At 41.9% G+C, this 23,405-nt stretch overlaps 1 protein-coding gene across 1 annotated transcript in view; it reads right to left on the bottom strand.

The window, feature by feature from the left end:
- The window catches only part of LOC139024461 (netrin-G1-like), a 118,828-nt gene that overhangs the window by 63,333 nt on the left and 32,090 nt on the right, over positions 1-23,405 (bottom strand). The window lies entirely within an intron of this gene.

Consider the following 23,405-nt stretch of genomic DNA (forward strand, 5'->3'; position numbering starts at 1 on the left):
GTCTGATGCCTTGGAATGTCTGTTTGATGCCTTGGAATGTCTGTTTGATGCCTTGGAATGTCTGTTTGATGCCTTGGAATGTCTGTTTGATGCCTGGTGCCGGTTTGTCTCGAACTGTTGATGCTGCCGTCTTGGTCCAGGTCTCTCTTGAAAAATTGATTTTTCATCTCAACGATACTAACGTTGTTAAATAAAAAAAGGACAATAAAAAAGACATACTGTAAGATCCTAAGAGACGCATGTAATAGTAGAAGTAATAGCAGAGACAGCAGACCATCTCACACGTAGTAACACAGTACATAATGACATATCAAAACATCTGCTAATTTATCACCAAAATATAAAGTTCTGTACTGCATTATCTTCTTTCCGGAAGAGTAGAAAAATAAATACTAATAAATAACTGCACTCTGATCATTTTAATTTGTTAATTGTAGGGAAATAAATCAACTGGTCTGTCTGCCTTGGTGACAGATTTCACAGAGACAGAAGGAGACAGAGGTATTATCTGGTGGGTTTTTAATTGTTGCGTTGAAGGCAGGCAGAGGAGCCAGACAACCAAGGGGGATTTGGGCCTGGCCCAGAAGATGTTTTAAGAGGCCTGCCAGTCAGTATATCACCTGTTTTTTTCACACACAGAGCCTTGAAAATATCCCGGTTGAATATTCATCAGCTTGAGTTGATGAATAAAAATAAAAAACAGGAACCCCCCCAAAAAACAAGAGCCAAATGGAGCCTAGGGCTGTATGTAACAAAGCATTACTACATCAGCAGAATCACAACAACATGGTGTTGTTCATCATTTATTTATTTGGGGCGCAGTTATGGAGAGGGCTGTGTGTGTTATTTGTACCGTGTTTGGCAGGGCCAACATAACCAGCCACCACAACACTGCCTGCCTCCAAGGGCAACAGAACCTGCCACGACAACACTGCCTGACTCCAAGGGCAACAGGACCTGCCACAACAACACTGCCTGCCTCCAAGGGCAACAGAACCTGCCACAACAACACTGCCTGCCTCCAAGGGCAACAGAACCTGCCACAACAACTGCTGCCTCCAAGGGCAAACAGAACCTGCCACACAACACTGCCTGCCTCCAAGGGCAACAGGACCTGCCAAATAACACTGCCTGCCTCCAAGGGCAACAGAACCTGCCACAAAACACACTGCCTGCCTCCAAGGGCAACAGAACCTGCCACAACAACACTGCCTGCCTCCAAGGGCAACAGAACCTGCCACAACAACACTGCCCTGCCTCCCAAGGGCAACAGGACCTGCCAACATACAACACTGCCTGCCTCCAAGGCAACAGACCTACCAACAACACTGCCTGCCTCCAAGGGCAACAGAACCTAGCCACAACAACACTGCCTGCCTCCAAGGGCAACATAACCTGCCACGACAACACTGCCTGATCCAAGGGCAACAGAACCTGCCACAACAACACTGCCTGACTCCGAGGGCCAGAAACCTGCCACACACAACACTGCCTTGCCTCCAAGGGCAACAGAACCTGCCACAACAACACAACAACACTGCCTGCCTCCATTTTTAGCAGATGTTATTGCGGGTGTAGCGAAATGCTTGTGTCCCTATCTCCAACTGTGCAGTAGAATCTAACAATTCACAACAATACACACAAATCTAAAAGTAAAAGAATGGAATTAAGAAACATATAAATATTAATACGAGCAATGTCGGAGTGGCATTGACTAAAATACAGAAGAACAGAATGCAGTTTATACATATGAGATGAGTTGTCACACCCTGACCTTAGAGATCCTTTTTATGTCTCTATTTTGGTTGGTCAGTGCGTGAGTTGGGGTGGGCATTCTATGTTGTGTTCTATGCTGTGTAGTTCTATGTGTTTGGCCGGGTGTGGTTCTCAATCAGAGGCTATCGTTGTCTCTGATTGAGAACCATACTTAGGTAGCCTTTTCCCACCTGTGTTTGTGGGTAGTTGTTTTCTGCTTTGTGTGTATACCTGACAGAACTGTTTCGTTCTCGTTCTTCCTCGTTGTTATTTTGTTTAGTGTTCAGTTTCAATTAAATTATAACATGAACACTTACCACGCTGCGTTTTGGTCACCTTCTTCCCAGGATGATCGTTACATGAGTAAAGTGTATGAATCAGAAGGTGTATTCAACGACTGTCTAGGCCACATATAAATGGTTCATCCTATCTGTACTGAAGAAAAACAAAGAAGAGAAAAATAATGAAAATTAAGGCATCAAAATAGGTAAATGCAACATTCTGTAAATATCTGGCCTCACTCATCACTTGAGTAACAGTTGATGACATGTAAATCACCAACCCGTTTCTCACCTCTCCAGACATTGGATTCATTACCTCTACTGTCTGCGATGCCTTTTCATTAAGGCCTTGCATGTCATCTGCCATGATCAAAACGCTGAATGGAAGTGGGCCTTTTTTATTTATTTACATAAAGACCTATCCTTATAGCGGTGAGTAATCAACATAGCACTCTGACTAAAACAAAAGTGAATGATTTAAAAAGATGGAAAGGGAGAATAAAAGCTCTGATGAGTCCTTACAGTAGAGTTGATCCTGCCTATACCATAGGCGGTGTCCCCTGTCCCTTAACACTGTCTGAGACCAAGATGTCAGCCAAGTCAATGAGCATTGCAATGAGACAGTCATGGACGTTTGTACAACTCCAGGACAGAGCATGGTCTTAGCTGAAGGGATTGAAATAGAGGTTCCAGCAGCGTGAAATTACTTGAGGAGGGAAGTAGAGGTGCTGTGGGTGTCTCATAGGAGTTTGGGTCAGGGGAGATTGGTGAATCTGGAGGCGAAAGAAACGCACACCTGTTAACTGTTTTGGAGACTGGTTTTTGTTCTGAATTTCCGATTACTGACATGCCCAAAGTAAACTGCCTGTTACTCAGGCCCAGAAGCTAGGATAGTCATATACCTGGTAGCATTGGAAAGAAAACACTCTGACGTTTCTGAAACTGTTAAAATAATGTCTGTGAGTATAACACAACTGATATGGCATGCGAAAACCCGAGGAAAATCCATCCGGAAATCATAATTCATGCCTTACCTTTGAAGATCTTCCTGGATGGTTTGTCCTCAGGGTTTTGCCTGCCAATTACGTTTTGTTATACTCACAGACATGATTTTAACAGTTTTAGACACTTTAGAGTGTTCTCTTTCCAAATCTACCAATTATATGCATATCATAGCTTCTGGGCCAGAGTAGCAGGCAGTTTACCTTGGGCACGCTATTCTTCCGGACGTCAAAATACCGCCCCCTATCCCAAAGAAGTTTAACTACCGGTACTATGATAATGTTCTGATTATGACATGCCATGCCAGCCGTATGCTACTGTACGCTACCCTCGCCTATACTACCCAGCAGGCATTGCATACCTTTTTCCTGTCAACGTCTAACTGGCTGAGGAGAGGTTCCCACAAGGCATGCAGCACACTGTCAGCACAACACAGCTCTGTCTGACACCTAATCTCAGCAGTCAGCCTATCTCCTTCCTGCTCTAAATTAAACCTATATGTGCTGAACATACGGCAACAACAGATTGATGATCACACAGATTACTCCCCTCCTCTGCGCTCCCCCACTCTCCTTTCTTCCTCCCCCTCCCTTCTTTCTCCACTACTCAAGTTATAAAGGAGCACTTTAAAAATCACCCCAGTCATCACAACAAGAAGCGAACTAGCCAGTTAAACAGTGACATGTTTTATCTCTGTGTGATTATCTGCTTACAACAGCTTTCAGCAAACAATCTCTTATATACGTCTGCTTCACTAATTGGCTATACTGTACATTTCATCCGAAACCACCTCTGGTTAAAAAAAAAGTGTCCTGTTGGTATTTAAATGGAATATCTATGGGGATGTATACAGAAGTGCCTCTTCAGAGCTAAAAGCTAGTGGTGAGTTGCAATAGGGATGAATTAAAGGAGGAGTCTGTGCGGTTGGTGAGTCGAGGGGCTTAGGGACCGGTGTTGTCTTCTGGTGGAGTAAAGACACACACACACACACACACACACACACACACACACACCACACCACACACACACACACACCACACACACACACACACACACACACACACACACACACACACACAACACACACACACACACACACACACACACACACACACACACACACACACACACACACAGTCTGTACAGCTAACCTTGTGGGGACACACAATTAACATTTTTGTTTGTTTACTATTCAAATCCACACGAACGAACACACACACACGCAGCCATGCACACGCACACTCTGTCCAGCAAACCAAATGTTGGTTTGTTTACTATTCACACACACACACAACACACACACACCACACACACACACACACACACACACATACACATACACACACCACACACACACACACACACACACACACACACACACACACACACACAGTCTGTACAGCTAACCTTGTGGGACACACAATTAACATTTTGTTTGTTTACTATTCACATCCACACGAACGAACACCACACACACGCAGCCATGCACACGCACACTCTGTCCAGCAAACCAAATGTTGGTTTGTTTACTATTCACACACACCACACACACACACACACACACCACACACACACACACACACACACACACACACACACACACACACACACACACACACACACACACACACACACACGTTCTCTTTCATCCGTTCTCTGACATCACTATCAATACAGTGAATTACAGGCTCTCTAGCGATGGATCTTAAAACTTCTTATGGCTGCAGGGCAATATTTGTAGCTTGATGAAAAGTGCCCAGAGGTGCCCAGAGTAAACTGCCTGCTCCTCAGGCCCAGTTGCTAATACATGCATATTATTATTAGTATTGGATAGAAAACACTCTGAAGTTTCTAAAACTGTTTGAATGATGTCTGTGAGTATAACAGAACTCATATGGCAGGCAAAAACCTGAGAAAAAATCCAACCAGGAAGTGGGAAATCTGAGCTTTGTAGGTTTTCAACTCATCGCCTATCGAATACACAGTGGGATATGGGTCAGTTTGCACTTCCTACGGCTTCCACTATATGTCAACAGTCTGTAGAACCTTGTCTGATGCTTCTACTGTGAGGTGGGGCCGAAGGAGACGGGAATGAGTAAGGTCTACCATGAGCTGACCATGCTCTGACCATGCGCGTTCACATGAGAGGGAGCTCTGTTCCATTGCACATCTGAAGACAATGGAATTCTCCGGTTGGAACATTATTGAAGATTTATGTAAAAAAAACATCCTAAAGATTGATTCAATACATCATTTGACATGTTTCTACTGACTGTTAAGGAACTTTTTGACATTTCGTCTGCTTTTAGTGAACGCGCCTCCTGACTTTGGATTTGTTTACCAAACACGCTAACAAAAATAGCTATTTGGACATAAATGGTGGACATTACCGAACAAAACAATAATTTCTTGCGGAAGTGGGAGTCCTGGGAGTACAATCCGACGAAGATCAGCAAAGGTAAGTGAAGATTTATAATGCTATTTATAAGTTTTGTTGACTGCACAATTTGGCGGGTAGCTGTATGGCTTCCTTTTGTGGCTGAACGCTGTTCTCAGATTATTGAATATTGTGCTTTTGCCGTAATGCTTTTTCAAATCTGACACAGCGGTTGCATTAAGAACAAGTGTATCTTTAATTCTATGTAAAACATGTATCTTTCATCAAAGTTTATGATGAGTATTTCTGTTATTTGATGTGGCTCTCTGCAATTTCTCCGGATATTTTGGAGGCATTTCTGAACATGGCGCCAATGTAAACTGAGGTTTTTGGATATAAATATGAACTTTATCGAACAAAACATATATGAATTGTGTAACATGAAGTCCTATGAGTGTCATCTGATGAAGATCATCAAAGGTTAGTAATTCATTTTATCTCTATTTCTGCTTTTTGTGACTCCTGTCTTTGGCTGGAAAAATGGCACACAAAAAAGTGTTTTTCTGTGATTTTGCGGTGACCTAACATAATCGTTTGTGGTGCTTTCGCTGTAAAGCCTTTTTGAAATCAGACACTGTGGTGGGATTAACCTGAAGTGTATCTTTAAAATGGTGTGAAATACTTGTATGCTTGAGGAATTTTAATTATGAGATTTCTGTTGTTTGAATTTGGCGCCCTGCACTTTCACTGGCTGTTGTCATATCGATCCCGTTAACGGGATTGCAGCCATAAGAAGTTTTATGATCACAACCACCATGCAGCTCTCAGGAAAACAACATCATTCTCAATTACATTACTTTATGTTTTAATTGGTGAGGGTGACAATAGTTCAAATTGACTAAATCTAATTTCTATGTTGACACTGCAACAAAACTAATGACACATTGTATTACTGCAAGGAGGACACGTTTTATTACTGCAAGGAGAAAAACATGGTCAATTATACTGAACTGGTGTCAGAGGTAGTCTCTACAGCTTCCTACAGAAAACCTTCACACACACGCACACGCACACGCACACACACACACACACACACACACACACACACACACACACACACACACACACACACTAATCAATCCATCCCCATTCCCTTGGCATCAATTCACTACAATGATTGTAAGAGGGGTTAGAAGTAGAAAAACACCAGGCGTGAATTCCAACTCCACTCAAGACAGACAGGAGGGAGAGAGAAACACTCATTAGGATAATTAGTGTAATTTATTCGACCGGGAACAAAACTACTTGCTTGGTTGTTTCTGAGCCACATGGAAAACAAATACAGAATGAATATGACTCGCTGCCGAAGCAAAGAGAGGGATTTTACAGCGGTTGTCTTGTTTCATTCACAGTCTAGAGCCTTTTATGAAGCTCTTTTAAAAATGACAAGAGTGCAAATGAATGAGCCCCATCAGAATGAAAGGCTAACCTCATGGTGAGCTGCTACATGAATGTGTGGGGAAATGTAGCTTAGCAGCGAGCGAAGAAAGGACTACGAGTGGATACACCGATTATAAATACAACGTCCAGTAATGACTGCATGGCTACTGTAGTTTGTGAGTGTGCTAGTCTCAACGTGATGTGTGATTCAGTATCATAGGCATAGTAATTATATGTCATTTTACCGGCTAACACATATGACTTTGCTTATAGTTCTATAGCCAACATACAACGTGCATTCTAGACTGCCAATTGCCTTGTCAACAGAACAAATCAAAATCAAATCAAATGGTCACATACACATACACAGATATTATTGCGGGTGTAGAGAAATGCTTGTGTTCCTAGCTCTAACAGTGCAGTAATATCTAACAATTCACAACAATACACACACATCTAAAAGTAAAAGAATGGAATTAAGAAATATATAAATATTAGAAGGAAAAATGTCAGAGTGGCTTTGACTAAAATACAGTAGAATATAATACAGTACATACATATGAGATGAGTAAAGCAGGATGTAAACATTATTTAAAAATTATTAAAGTGACTAGTGTTCCAATATTAAAGTGACCAGTGATTCCAAGTCTATGCATATAGGGCAGCAGCCTCTAAAGTGCAGGGTTGAGTAACCGGGTGGAAGCCGGCTAAGTGATGGCTATTTAACTGTCTGATGGCCTTGAGATAGAAGCTGTTATTCAGTCTCTCTGTCCCAGTTTTGATGCACCTGTACTGACCTCACCTTCTGGATGATAGCGGGGTGAACAGGCAGTGGCTCGGGTGGTTGTTGTCATTGATGATCCTTTGGCATTCCTGTGACATCGGGTGCTGTAGGTGTCCTGGAGGGCAGGCAGTTTGCCCCGGTGATGCGTTGGGCAGACTGCACCACCCTCTGGAGAGCCCTGCGGTTGTGGGCGGTGCAGTTGCGTACCAGGCGGTGATACAGCCCGACAGGATGCTCTTAATTGTGCATCTGTAAAAGTTTTTGAGGGTTTTAGGGGCCAAGCCAAATTTCTTCAGTCTCCTGAGGTTGAAGAGGCACCTTCTTCACCACACTGTCTGTGTGGGTGGACCATTTCAGATCATCATTGATGTGTACGCCGAGGAACTTGGAGCTTTCCAACTTCTCCACTGCGGATCCGCCGATGTGGATAGGGGCGTACTTCCTCTGCTGTTTCCTGAAGTTCCCAATCATCTCCTTAGTTTTGTTGACGTTGAGTGAGAGGTTATTTTCCTGGCACCACTCTCCCAGGGCCCTCACCTCCTCCCTGTAGACTGTCTCGTCATTGTTGGTAATCAGGCCTACTACTGTTGTGTCGTCTGCAAAAATCATGATTGAGTTGGAGGCGTGTGGGGCCACGCAGTCACGGGTAAACAGGGAGTACAGGAGGGGGCTGAGCACACACCCTTGTGGGTTCCCTGTGTTGAGGATCAGCTAAGTGGAGGTGTTCTTTCCTACCTTCACCACCTGGGGGAGGCCTGTCAGGAAGTACAGGACCAAGTGCCCCGAGCTTAATGATGAGCTTGGAGGGTACCATGGTGTTAAATGCTGAGCTATAGTCAATGAACAGCTTTCTTAAATGGGTATTCCTCTTGTCCAGATGAGATAGGGCGGTGTGCAGTGCGATGGCGATTGCATCATATGTGGATCTATTGGGGCGGTAAGCACAATAAAGTGGGTCTAGGGTATCAGGTACGGTAGAGGTGATTTGATCCTTAACTAGCCTCTCAAAGCACTTTATGATGACAGAAGTGAGTCCTATGGGGCGATATCCATTTAGTTCAGTTACCTTTGTTTTCTTGGGTACAGGAACAATGGTGGACATCTTGAAGCAAGTGAGGACAGCAGACTGGGATAGAGAGCGATTGAATATGTCCGTAAACACTCCAGCCAGCTGGTCTGCGAATGCTCTGAGGATGCGGTTAGGGATGCTGTCTGGGCGGGCAGCCTTGTGAGGGTTAACAGTGGCTTGTGAAAGTATCCACCCCCCTTGGCATTTTTCCTATTTTTGTTGTCTTATGGATTTTTTTGGGGGGTGTGTATCATTTGATTTACACAACATGCCTACCACTTTGAAGATGCTAAATATTTTTTTGTGGTGAAACAAAAAAGAAATAAGACAAAAAAAACAGAAAACTTGAGCGTGCATAACTATTCACCCCCCCAATGTCAATACTTTGTAGTGCCACCTTTTGCAGCAATTACAGCTGCAAGTCTCTTGGGGTATGTCTCTATTTGCTTGGCACATCTAGCCACTGGGATTTTTGTCCATTCTTCAAGGCGAAACTGCTCCAGCTCCTTCAAGTTGGATGGGTTCCGCTTGTGTACAGCAATCTTTAAGTTATACCACAGATTCTCAATTGGATTGAAGTCTGGGCTTTGACAAGGCCATTCCAAGACATTTAAATGTTTCCCCTTAAATAACTTGAGTGTTGCTTTAGCAGTATGCTTAGGGTCATTGTCCTGCTGGAAGGTGAACCTCCGTCCCAGTCTCAAATCTCTGGGAGACGGAAACAGGTTTCCCTCAAGAATTTTCCTGTATTTAGAACCATCCATCCTTCCTTCAATTCTGACCAGTGTCCCAGTCCCTGCCAATGAAAAACATCCTCACAGCATGATGCTGCCACCACCATGCTTCACTGTGGGGATGGTGTTCTTGGGGTAATGAGAGGTGTTGCGCCAGAAACAGAATTTTCCTTGATGGCCAAAAAGCTCAATTTTAGTCTCATCTGACCAGAGTACCTTCTTCCATATATTTGGGGAGCCTCCCACATACCTTTTGGTGAACACCAAACGTGTTTGCTTATTTTTTTCTTTAAGCAATGGCTTTTTATGGCCACTCTTCCATAAAGCCCAGCTCGGTGGAGTGTACGGTTTAACGTGGTCCTATGGACAGATACTCCACTGTGGAGCTTTGCAGCTCCTTCAGTGTTAGCGTTGGTTTCTTTGTTGCCTCTCTGATTAATGCCATCCTTGCCTGGTCAATGAGTTTTGGTGGGCGGCCCCCTCTTGGCAGGTTTGTTGTGGTGCCATATTCTTAAAAAAAAATTATAATGGATTTAAATGGTGTTCCGTGGGATGTGTATATGCAGTGAGATCATGTGACAGATCATGTGACACTTAGATTGCACACAGGTGGACTTTAACAAGCAAGATGTTGGTTTCCGCAACGTGGCTGGTTTTACCTTTGTAGTCCGTGATTTTCTGTAGACCCTGCCACATACATCTCATGTCTCCTCTTTGTCTCTGTACTGACGTTTTGCCTGTTTGATTGCCTTACGTAGGGAACAACTACACTGTTTGTTTTCGGCTATATTCCCAGTCACCTTGCCATGGTTAAATGAGATGGTTCACACTTTCAGTTTTGCGCGAATGCTGCAATTTATCCACGGTTTCTGGTTTGGGTAGGTTTCAATAGTCACACTGGGTACGACATCTCCTATACATTTCCTGGTGAACTCAGTCACCGTATCTGTGTATTCCTCAATGTTATTCTAAGAGGCTACCCGGAATATATCCCAGTCCGCCTGTTCAAAACAATCTTGAAGCATGGATTCCGATTGGTCAGACCAGCTTTGAATAGACCTTAGCACGGTTACTTCCTGTTTGAGAAGGGAGAAGCAAAATGGAGTCATGATCAGATTTGCCTAAGGGGCGGGGGGGGGCCTTGTAGGCATTTCGAAAAGTTGATTAGCAGTGGTCCAATGTTTTCACAGCGCGAGTACTTGTTTTCCAAGAGCAAATACTACATTCAATGTGTTGGTAGATATTCTGTAGCGTTTTCCTCAAATTTGTTTTGTTAAAATCCCCAGATACAATAAATGCGGCCTGAGGATATGTGGTTTCCAGTTTGTCCAGTGAAGTTCTTTGAGGGCCGTCGTGGTATTGGCTTGATGGAGAATATACACGGCTGTGACTATAACCAAAGAGAATTATCTTAGACGGTAATACGGTCTCCATTTGACTGGTATTCTAGGTCGGGTGAACAAAAGGACTTGAGTTCCTGTATGTTATCACAATAACACCACAAGTAATTAATCATAAAACATACACCCCCGTCTTTCTTCTTCCCGGAGAGTTCTTTATTCCTGTATGCGCAACGAACTGAGAACCCAGCTGGCTGTATGGACGGGGACAGTATTTTCCGAGAGAGCCATGTTTCCGTGAAACAGAGGATATTACAAATCCCTGATGTCTCTCTGGAAGGAGATACTCGCCCTGAGCCCGTCAACTTTATTATCCAGGGACTGAACATCAGCGAGTAATATACTCGGAAGCGGTGGATAGTGTGCACGCCTCCTGAGTCGGACTAGAAGTCCACTCCGAATACCTTTTCTCCGCAAGCGGCGTTTTGGAGCAGCCTCTGGAATCAGTTAAATTGCCCTGGGGAATTCAAACGAAGGACCCAATTCGGGTAAGTAGTATTTCTGGTCTTAATGCTGGTGACTTACCGCCGCTCTCATATCCAAAAGTTATTTCCGGCTCTATGTAATAACACAAACAACATTCTGAGCAAATAACGTAAGAAATAACGCACAAAAAAACAAAATACTGCAAAGTTGCTTAGGAGCTAGATGCAGAGCTGCCATATCTGTCGGCGCCATCTCATTCAGACAACACCATGCCGCACAGTAAACAATGGGAAATGTCTTGACAGGGAGAGAACTGGAGAAACTGATGATTGAGAAAAAGGACAGAAGGGAGGGGATGAGGGAGAAAGAAGGATATGAAATGAATCATAATTTCCCTCTATCCTTCCCATCCAAATGAGATGAAAAACAAATCTCTGTAGATGAGTCAAGGTGTTGAGAGATATAGGACTTTGGCCAGTTGCACCACATACCATTTCTCCCTCTCGCTCTCTACCTCTCTTTCTCTCTCAACTGCACAACTGGTGTAGAAAGCTAATGTCGACGATGAGTCAGAGATAATTCTCTGGAGGAAACTGGTAAAGAAAGACGCATGATCAGACTTCAAGACTGCTATGGAGTTTGTGTCTCTCAGAGCAACACCATTTCGTTGTGGTGAATAGAATGAACCATAGGACAGTCAGACTGAAACATTTAGTAAACATTTATCAGCAATAAAAGAGGGCCTTCAAAGAGAGTGAACAATTTTCAGTGGATCCCAGATCGATGTCTAACCCTAACCCTAACCCTGTCTAACCCTAACGTGGATAGTTCATCCATATAGATGCTCTACAAACTATCTACTAACCCTAGCTCTAACCTTAAACCTTGTCCTAACCCTAAAATGATCCCTTACTCTAACCCTTTCTCTAACCCTAGCTCTAACCCTAGCTCTAACCCTAGCTCTAACCCTAGCTCTAACCTTAACCCTTATCCTAACCCTAAAATGAACCCTTACTCTAACCCTAGCGCTAACCTTAACCCTTATCCTAACCCTAACCCTAACCCTTACTCTAACCCTTACTCTAACCCGTACTCTAATCCTAGCTCTAACCCTAACCCTTACTCTAACCCTAGCTCTAACCCTAGCGCTCGAAGGAGAAATCTCTTACATTTCAAGGCTTTGAAAGAGCGGGCTGCATTTAATGATAGAATCACGGGTTGGATTTACACAGTTGTCACATACTACCATTGGTATCTCTTCCACTTACAACCACTGGGACGAGTGTTTCCTCTATAGGCCTCTCCTCTCCTGTCTATAGGACCACCTCTCTCTCTCTCTCCTACTAATTAGAGGCAGGCTCCTAGGTCACTCCTAAATTGAGGGAGACCGTCTCTGTCTCGCTAGTGCGATTACTATGATATATACGTTCTATGTCAGAATTAAGAGTAAATAGCTGACCTGGTTTTCTACTCTTTAATTAAGCTAAACAGAGGCACTGATGACCAAGGAACTCCCAGGAACAGATGCGAGCCCACGAGGCAACTTACTGGAAACCCACACAGGAAATATGTTAGGTTTTTAATTATAACGCAAACGTAAAAATATGTTTACAGTGTGCATAAACTGTGCATAAACCTAAGGGTTAATTAAATATATTTTATAGAAAATAGATCTATGCAATAGAAAATGACTCATTCTATTGCACCTCAGAAAACACATTTGATCAAATTCAGCAAAACGTCCTTAACCATTGGAGGTCCAGTCTAGAGAAATATTCTGCATTTTGCCCATGCCCTGCCAGACAATAGATCATTGTATTTCACCATCTGTCATGGTGATGTGAGGGCCCATCTAATGGCTGTCTGTCTAAGGCGTCCGTATGTTTCCCAGGTGAACAGTTTGTGCATTCCGTATATTATGAAGACATTTTTTGTTCATTTTGGACTGCGTTGAAGGTTTTTTGGCTGTTCGGGCACACAATTTTCTTTCTGGAGGCAAGCCGGAGTCTAGTTCGGAGCCGCCCCTTCGTTGGTGATTGGTCAACAAGACAAGCATTTCGCTACACCAACAATACCATCTGCTAAACATGTGTATGCGACCAATACAATTTGGTTTGATTTGAGTAGGGATTCTTCAATAAAGTATTTGTTGTCAGTCAACAAGAGACGACTCATTGAAAAATACTGTACCAAACATCTTAGTTAAATGTAAAATTGAGCGACAGATCTCTTCGGCAAAAATATCCAAATTAATGACAGATTTCTTGACTTATCTTAGATTCATTCTGACTATTTTGAAGAAGTGTATACTGGCTACGGAATCTCAAAACGGACAAACAGTACTATTGTAGCCTTTTTCTCGTTTTTCAAGCGAAGGTCTTTCAAGGGAGTATGCGAGCACACTCGTTGGGTTCAGGTAGCCATGTCTAGCTAGGAGCCAGGCAGACTGAAGCATGCTCACTGACACCTGTCTCTCCACAACCTGTCTGTCAGCTTCACCCTTCCTTCCTTCCTTCCTTCCGCTCTCGCACTACTCTATCAGCAATTGTAAAGGGAAGGAGGAGAACGAGAGGAAAGCGCCTACAGGCCGGCTACGAGAAGAGAAAACAACCTCAAGACAAAACAACCCCAAAAAATACCAGACAGGAAAGACCACTCTTCAACCGTTTTCCAAAGGGACTTCTTTCCTCAGTAAGCTCCTTTAAGTTTTTCTCGTCTTGTTGAAAATCGATAGAGCCTTGAATTGTACATCATCGGTCATCTCACAGCACCCTGTGGCCCCCTGCCATTGATCTAGATGAGGGATGTGACCAGTTGTCTCATCCACTTAACGTGCGTGTACTGATCTCCCTCCATACCCCATTAGCTGAGTAGCATCTATCCCCATACTAATAAACCGAGGTATTGTATAAGCCCATCTCATATTTATATCCATCAGTAAGTTATCTTGTTCCTTCCGCTCTGATAAGCCTAGCCATTCCGTTTGTGTGTGTGTGTGTGTGTGTGTGTGTGTGTGTGTGTGTGTGTGTGTGTGTGTGTGTGTGTGTGTGTGTGTGTGTGTGTGTGTGTGTGTGTGTGTGTGTGTGTGTGTGTGTGTGTGTGTGTGTGTGTGTGTGTGTGTGTGTGTGTGTGTGTGTGTGTGTGTGTGTGTGTGTGTGTGTGTGTGTGTGTGTGTGTGTGTGTGTGTGTGTGTGTGTTTCTATATATGTCTCTGTGTGTGTGTGTATGCTAGGGATGGGTAAATGATTTCAGAATTAGAATAAAATCCTTATTTTGTTTTTGGATATCTGGATTGTCGATACAGTACCGGTCAAAAGTTTGGACACCCCTACTCATTCCAGGGTTTCTTTTATTTTTGCTATTTTCTACATTGTAGCATAATAGTGAAGACCTCAAAACTATGAAATAACACATATGGAATCATGTAGTAACCCACATTTTTTTTGTTGACAAAACTAAATGGATTTTATATTTGAGATTCTTCAACGTAGCAACCCTTTGCCTTGATGACAGCTTTGTACACTCTTGGCATTCTCTCAACCAGATTCATGAGGTAGTCACCTGGAATGCATTTAAATTAACAGGTGTGCCTTGTTAAAAGTTCATTTGTGTAATTTCTTTCCTTCTTAATGCGTTTGAGCCAATCAGTTGTGTTGTGACAAGAAAGGGGTGGTGTACAGAAGATAGCCCTATTTGGTAAAAGACCAAGTCCATATTATGGCAAGAACAGCTCAAATAAGCAAAGAGAAACGACAGTCCATCATTACTTAAACACATGAAGGTCATTCAATCCGGAACATTTTAAAAACGTTGAAAGTTCCTTCACGTGCAGTTGCAAAAACCATCAAGCGCTATCATGCAACTGGCTCTCATGAGAACCGACACTGGAAAAGGAAGACCCAGAGTTACCTCTGCTGCAGAGGATAAGTTCATTAGAGTTACCAGTCTCAGAAATTGCAGCCCAAATAAATGCTTCACAGAGTTCAAGTAACAGACACATCTCAAAATCAACTGTTCAGAGGAGACTGTGTGAATCAGGCCATCATGGTCTTATTGCTGCAAAGAAACCACTACTAAAGGACACAAATAAGACGAATAGACTTGCTTGGGACAAGAAACACGAGAAATGGACATTAGACTGGTAGAAATCTGTCCTTTGGTCTGATGAGTCGAAATTTGAGATTTTTGGTTCTAACGCCATGTCTTTGTTAGACGCAGAGTAGGTGAACAGATGATCTCCGCATGTGTGGTTCTCACTGTGAAGCAGGGAGGAGCAGGTTTGATGGTGTGGGGGTGCTTTGCTGGTGACACTGTCAGTGATTTATTTAGAATTCAAGGCATCCCATCTGGTTTGCGCTTAGTGGGACTATCATTTGTTTTTCAACAGGACGATGACCCCTAGACACCTCCAGGCTCTGTAGGGGCTATTTGACTAAGAAGGAGAGTGATGGAGTGCTGCATCAGATGACCTGGCCTCCACATTCACCTGACCTCAACCCAATTGAGATGGTTTGAGATAAATTGGACTGCAGAGTGAAGGAAAAGCAGCCAACAACTTCTCTGCATATGTGGGAACTCCTTCAAGATTGTTGGAAAAGCATTCCAGGTAAAGCTGGTTGAGAGAATGTCAAGCGTGTGCAAAGCTGTCATCAAGGCAAAGCGTGGCTATGTTGAAGAATCCAAAATGTATTTTGATTTGTTTAACACTTGTTTTGGTTACTATATGATTCCATATGTGTAATTTCATAGTTTTGATGTCTTCACTATTATTTTACTATGTAGAAAGTAGTAAACTAAAAACCCTTGAATGAGTCCTAGTACTGTATACATACATACATACATACACACGCACACTCTTCTCTCTTGGCCAATCAGAATGCTACAACAGCACAATGTGTTTCTGAATTTGATCAATTGTTGATGTGTTGTGTTTTCTGATGTGCCATAGAATGCATCCTTTTCATTTCATGATATTATTTTGAATCAAATATTTTTTATTAACCCTTATAGATTAATGCACAGTTTATGCACACTGTAAACATATTTTACATTTGCGTTGTACAGAACAGAGGAGAACAGAGCAGAGCAGAGCAGAGGAGAACAGAGTTGAACAGAACAGAGCAGAGGAGAACAGAGTTGAACAGAGGAGAGGAGAAGAGAGGAGAGCAGAACACAGGAGAAGAGTGGAGAGCAGAACAGTGGAGAACAGAGGAGAGCAGAACAGAGGAGAAGAGAAGAGAGGTGAGCAGAACAGAGGAGAAGAGAGCAGAGCAGAGGAGAACAGTGGAGAACAGAGGAGAGCAGAACAGAGGAGAAGAGAAGAGTGGAGAGCAGAACAGAGGAGAAGAGAGGAGAGCAGAGAACAAACTAACCAATATTTATGTTTTATTGTCGCACGACCAATAGGTGCAGTGAAATGTTGCTCTTTTCAGGGTCAGCATAGTATGTAGGCGCCTCTGGAGCAATTAGGGTTAAGTGCCTTGATCAAGGACACGCTCGCAAGAATTTTCACCTGTCGGCTTGGGTATTCAATACCGGACCTTTCAGTTACTGGCCAACGCCCTAACTCCATGGTTGCTGGCTTTACACATAGCACATTACATACAGAGGCAATCAAGAGCAGTCAAATATTGCTGAGTAATAACTGGTTGAAAATTCTCCAACTTGACAGTAAAAAACAGTATCACATTTTAGTGACAAGTTACGTTTTCTGTCTTATTTGGATTGTATTTATGACAGATATAATTTCTGTGTGCATAGTAACCTTTAAGATATATAGCCGGAGAGTAAACAGTAAGCACTTTGTTGGAAATTCATGACCTTTAGACCTTGTTTTTTAAGTATAGCTGGTTAGTTTTATCCCAGCTTGTGACACACGTGCATGTTAGTGTATTATGTGAAGAGATTTAGGTTGGCTTTAGGTGATGTCTAGCCACTGACCATTTCAAAAGCACTGTCAGGCAAAAAGCGCCAGATAACCTTATTCACAAAGGAATGTGGCTGTTACCCATCACAGCTGGAATGAGGGGTCATATCAGGAATGGGTAATATTTAACATTGAATTTCCCTCGCTGTACGGTAGAAACGGGTCACGGACGTGCGGCTTAGGGTGGTGCTTCAATGAGAGAGAAACAGCAGGCCGACATTGAGATGGCTGTTGACTCACTGGGGAGAAGGGATATAAATTGGAGTGGCTTCCTTAAAATATTTATGGAAAGCCTTCCTCCCTGGCTGGGTCTACGGGCGACACTGTTTCAGGTTGTTGGTATGTTATAACACGGTATTCATGCTGTTGACATTACATTGCAATTACTAACTAAAACTATGCCTTAGCTTGTCCATGGTATTTTCCAGTTGAACCAGTTCAAGTGGATTCCGTAACAGGTTGTGATGCCTGATTCAGAATCACTGATTATAACCGACACACTCGGCTACACTAATAGCCTATACAGGCTAATTGTAAAGAGAACTTAGACGAATGGATAGAATTCTCTCAAAACGAATCAAACAAAAAAAACACCTAATGCAACATATCTTTGGAATGAAAACTCTGCAGCTTAGGACCCAATGCTAACTATCCACTTCAATGCATCTTCTGGCGTTGTCTGACTTTATGAGAGACTCTTGTGCTTAACTCGGTTTCCAAACAGATGAATCATCGTCTGTTATGGCTAGATCTGAGTGTACACAAGCTCTGGGAGACGGTCAAATGACAGACTTGTCCATTTGCTTGTTTAGACAAAAGAAAACTAAGAACAGCCCAGAGGCTTCAAGAGAGTATGGAACCTGACAAGGTGTTACAGTCATTTGGCCATGGCTTTTTTAATATCAGGTGTTGTGATGGTTGAGGATTTAATGTCAATGATCTGGCTAACAATATACTTCTAGTATAGCTGGTCTATATTGACCACCATCTCATTAACCAACGTAATTCTGCCAAACACTTATTTGAGGCAGAATTTAGATAAACTACCTCAAAAGTTGGGGTACTTAGAATGTCTTGTTTTTTAAGAAAACACATTCTATTGTCTTAAATAATGCACAGTGAAGAGCGACTTCAGGATAATGGCCTTCTAGCCAGGTTTTCCTCGTCAGTGTCTGCTGTTCTTTTGGCCTCTTATCTTTTTATTTTTAATGGCTTGTCCTGTGAAACAGATTTTTCTTTGCAACTCTTCTAGAGCAGCATCCGGGAGTTGCCTCTCACTGTTGACGTTGTGTCACGCCTGACCAAGTTTGCTTTGTATGTTTTTTAATGTTTGTTTGGTCAGGGTGATCTGAGTGGGCATTCTATGTTGTATGTCTATTTCTATGTGTTTGGCCTTGATAGGTTCCATAAGGCAGGTGTTGTCCATTTGGTCTTGATTGGGAACCATATTTAGGTTAGACTGTTTGTATTGTGGGTTGTGGTGTGATTGTTCCTGTTTTGTTCTTTTTGTAATGTCACCATACGGGATGTTGCGTTTTGTTCGTTTCCGTTTTGTTTTTGTTCTTGTTTTTAAGTTTTCTAATTAAAATTGGATAATCATCATCTGCTTTGGTCCCTCTGATCCTTCTTATATCACTCCTCAGATGAGAGGAAAACGATCGTGACACGTTTGGAGCTGGTGCTTTTGCGGGTACTATTTATGGCTGCCAGTTTAGATTGGTGAGGCACGGTTCTCAAACTAGCCACTCTAATGTCTGTCCCTCGTACAATGTTTATTGGCTAATTTCTCGCATGGAATACGCTGTCATTTCTCAGAACAAGAATAGAGCCTGACGAGTTTTAGAAGAGAGTATTTGTTTCTGGCCATTTTTTGCGCCTGTAATAAACCACAACTGCTGATGCTACAGATCCCAACAAGTCTAAGCGGCAGTTTATTGCTTCTTTAATCAGGACAAGAGTTTTCACTGTGCTAACATAATTGAATAAGGGTTTTCTAATGATCAATTAGCCTTTGAATGATATACTTGGATTAGCTAATACAAACTTGCATTAGGAACAAGGAGTGATGGTTGCTGATGAATGGCCTGTACCTATGTAAATATTCCATAAAAATCTGCCGTTCCAGCCTACTGTCATTTACAATATTAACCAATGTTTACAATGTCTACAATATTCGACCTGATCAATTTGATGTTATGTTTAATGGGCAAAACTGTGATTTCTTTCAAAACAAGGACATTTCCTAGTGACCCAATCTTTTTGAACGAGTGTATCCAGTTGAAGTCGGAAGATTTACAATACACTTAGGTTGGAGTCATTAAAACTTGTTTTTCAACCACTCCACAATTCTTGTCTAACAATATAGTTTTTGGCAAGTTCCGTTTCGGACTCTCCTTTGCACATGACAGCAAGTCTTTTTTCACAATTGGTTTTTCAGACGTCATTACTTAATAATTCACTGTATCACAATTCCAGTGGGTCGCAAGTTTACATACATAAGTTGACTGTGCCTTTAAACAGCTTAGAAAATTCCAGAAATTATGTCATGGTTTAGAAGTTCTGATAGGCTAATTGAAATTATTTAGTCAATTGGGAGGTGTATCCTGTGGATGCATTTCAAGGTCCTACCTTCAAACTTCAGTGCCTCTTTGCTAGAACATGCATGGAAAATCTAAAGAAATCAGCAAGACCTCAGCAAAAAAATTGTAGACCTCCCAAGTCTGGTTCATCCTTGCGGAGAATTTTCCAAACGCCTGAAGGTACGACGTTCACTGTACTAAAATAGTGTGCAAGTATAAACAGCATGGACACGCAGCCATCATACGCTCAGGAGGAGAGCGTTCTTTCTCCTAGAGATGACAACTTGGTGGAAAAGTGCAATAATCCCCCAACAACAGTAAAGACTTTGTGAGATCTGAGGAAACGGGTACAAAAGTATTTATATCAAATAAACGCGTCTATATCGACATATACCTGAAAGGCCGCTCGGCAGGATAGAAGCCACTGCTCCAAAACCGCATAAAAAAGCCAACTAGGTTTGAAACTGCACATGGGGACAAAGATCGTCTTTTTGGAGAAATGTTCTTGGTCTGATAAACAAAAATAGACTACTGTTTTGGCAATAACGAACATCCGTTATGTTGGAGGGAAGGGGGCTGTTGCAAGCCGAAGAAACCTCCCCACCGGAGTACGAGGATGGCGCATCATGTGTGGAGGTCTTTGCTGCAGGAGGGAAATGGTGCCCTTCAACAAAATAGATTGGCATCATGAGAAGGACAAATTACGTGGATATAATTGAAGCAACATTCAATGACCTCATCGGAAGTTAACAGCTTGGTTGCAAATGGGTCTTCCAATGGACATGACCCCAAGCAACATTCCCAAGTGTGGCAAAATGGCTTAAGGACAACAAAGTCAAAGGTATTGGATGGCAACAGAAAGCCTGACTCAATCTTATAGAAATGTGTGGGCATACACTGAATAATGTGTGCGAACAGGAGGCTTACCCACCTGACTCAGTTACAGCCAGCTTGTCAGGAGCATGGGCCAAATTCCACCCAACTTATTGTGGTAAACTTGTGGAAGGCTACCGAAACGTTTTGACCAGTTATACAATTTAACGGCAAATGCTACCAAATACTATTGAGTGTATGTACACTTCTGTCCACTGGGACTGTGATGAAATATATAAAAGCTGAAACTATAATCATTCTTCTACTATTATTGTGAATTTCACATTCTTTAAATGAAGTGGTGATCTAACTACCTAAGACGGGGAATTTTTTACTGGATTAATGTCCATGAATTGTGAAAAGCTGAGTTTGAATGTATTTGGGTTCAGGTGTAGTAAATTCGACTTTCAACTCGTATGTATAACAATTAGTAAATGCTTGTGTTCTGTCAGCAGCCAAGATTATTCTTTGTCGCACTTCATAATGTTTGAGTAGTTTCTAAGAACATATTCTATTAGTGTTGAAGTTCCTTCCGAATGATTAGTGCTACACAACGGTCTGCCATCTACCGGTACAGTTGAAACTGGGACATCTGTGAAGAGCCACTACTTTCACGTGCCAGTGCCATCGAACGGAGAAGGAGGAAAAAGAGAGAGAGATATGCTAATGGTTAGCTGGTATTGATTCAGGAATCCTTATTTCCTAATGGTAAGCTGGTATTATTCAGGATCCTTTATTCTAATGGTTAGCTGGTATTATTCAGGAATCCTTTATTCCTAATGGTTAGCTGGTAATTATTCAGGAATCCTTTATTACAATGGGGTTAGGCTGGTATTATTCAGGAATCCTTTATTCCTAATGTTAGCTGGTATTATTCAGGAATTTTATTCTAATGGTTAGCTGGTATTATTCAGGAATCCTTTATTCCTAATGGTTAGCTGGTATTATTCAGGAATCCTCTATTCCTAATGGTTAGCTGTATTATCAGGAATCCTCTATTCCTAATGGTTAGCTGGTATTATTCAGGATCCTCTATTCCTAATGGTTAGCTGGTATTTATTCAGGAATCCTCTATTCCTAATGGTTACTGGTATTTTCAGGAATCCTCTATTCCTAATGGTTGCTGGTATTATTCAGGAATCCTCTATTCCTAATGGTTAGCTGGTATTATTCAGGAATCCTCTATTCCTAATGGTTAGCTGGTATTATTCAGGAATCTCTATTTTCTAATGGTTAGCTGGTATTATTCAGGAATCCTTTATTCCTAATGGTTAGCTGGTATTATTCAGGAATCCTTTATTCCTAATGGTTAGCTGGTATTATTCAGGAATCCTTTATTCCTACTGGTTAGCGGTATTATTCAGGAATCTTTATTCCTAATGGTTAGCTGGTATTATTCAGGAATCCTCTATTCCTAATGGTTAGCTGGTATTTCAGGAATCCTTATTCTAATGGTTAGCTGGTATTATTCAGGAATCCTTTATTCCTAATGGTTAGCTGGTATTATTCAGGAATCTCTATTCCAATGGTTAGCTGTGGTATTATTCAGGAATCCTCTATTCCTAATGGTTAGCTGGTATTATTCGGGAATCCTCTATTCCTAATGGTTAGCTGGTATTATTCGGAATCTTTTCTATGGTTACTGGTATATTCAGGAATCCTTTATTCCTAACGGTTAGCTGGTATTATTCAGCGAATCCTCTATTCCTAATGTGCTGGTATTATTAGGAATCCTCTATTCCTAACTGGTTAGCTGGTATTATTCAGGAATCCTTTATTCCAACTGGTTAGCTGGGTATTATTACAGGAATCTTTTATTCTAATGGTTAGCTGGTATTCAGGAATCCTCTTATTCCTAACGGTTAGCTGGTATTATTCAGGATCCTTATTCCTAAGGTTAGCTGGTATTATTCGGAATCCTTTATTCCTAATGGTTAGCTGGTATTTATTCAGGAATCCTTATTCTAACGGTTTAGCTGGTATTATTCAGGAATCCTTTATTCCTAATGGTTAGCTGGTATTATTCAGGAATCCTCTATTCTAATGGTTAGCTGGTATTATTCAGGATCTTATTCCTAATGGTTAGCTGGTATTATTCAGGAATCCTTTCTTCCTAATGGTTAGCTGGTTTTATTCAGGAATCTTATTCCTAGGTTAGCTGGTATTATTCAGGATCTTTATTCCTAATGGTTAGGGCTGGTATTCTTTCAGGAATCCTCCTTATTCCTTATGGTTGCTGGTATTATTCAGGACTCTTTATTCTAAATAATTCACTGGGAGGAAAGTGGCTGAGCATATCCTTAGAGACAGTGTGGGTTTTCAGCTAGTCAATAGCAACTCCACAAATAGACAGGGACCAGATTGTTCACCAGGTGTATAAATCTGAAGCATTCCACTCTAGGTTAGTAGAGTATCAGTTAGCGTTATTCTTTCTAGGTTAGTTAGAGATACAATAGCATTATTCTTTCCTAGGTTAGTAGAGATATCAGTTAGCGTTTATTCTTTCTAGGTCGTCAGAGAATCAGTTAGCGTTATTCTTTTCTAGGTCAGTAGAGATATCAGTTAGCGTTATTCTTTCTAGGTTAGTAGAGATATCAGTTAGATAATTCTTTTAGGTCAGTAGAGATTAGTTTTAGCGTTATTCTTTCTAGGTTAGGAAGATTATCAGTTAGCGTTATTCTTTCTAGGTCAGTAGAGATATCAGTTAGCGTTATTTCTTCTTCTTGACTGTGACAATTGATCTTGATCTTATTTTGTGT

The sequence above is a fragment of the Salvelinus sp. IW2-2015 genome, unplaced genomic scaffold, assembly GCF_002910315.2.
Source record: "Salvelinus sp. IW2-2015 unplaced genomic scaffold, ASM291031v2 Un_scaffold1530, whole genome shotgun sequence".
In the NCBI taxonomy this organism is placed as follows: domain Eukaryota; kingdom Metazoa; phylum Chordata; class Actinopteri; order Salmoniformes; family Salmonidae; genus Salvelinus; species Salvelinus sp. IW2-2015.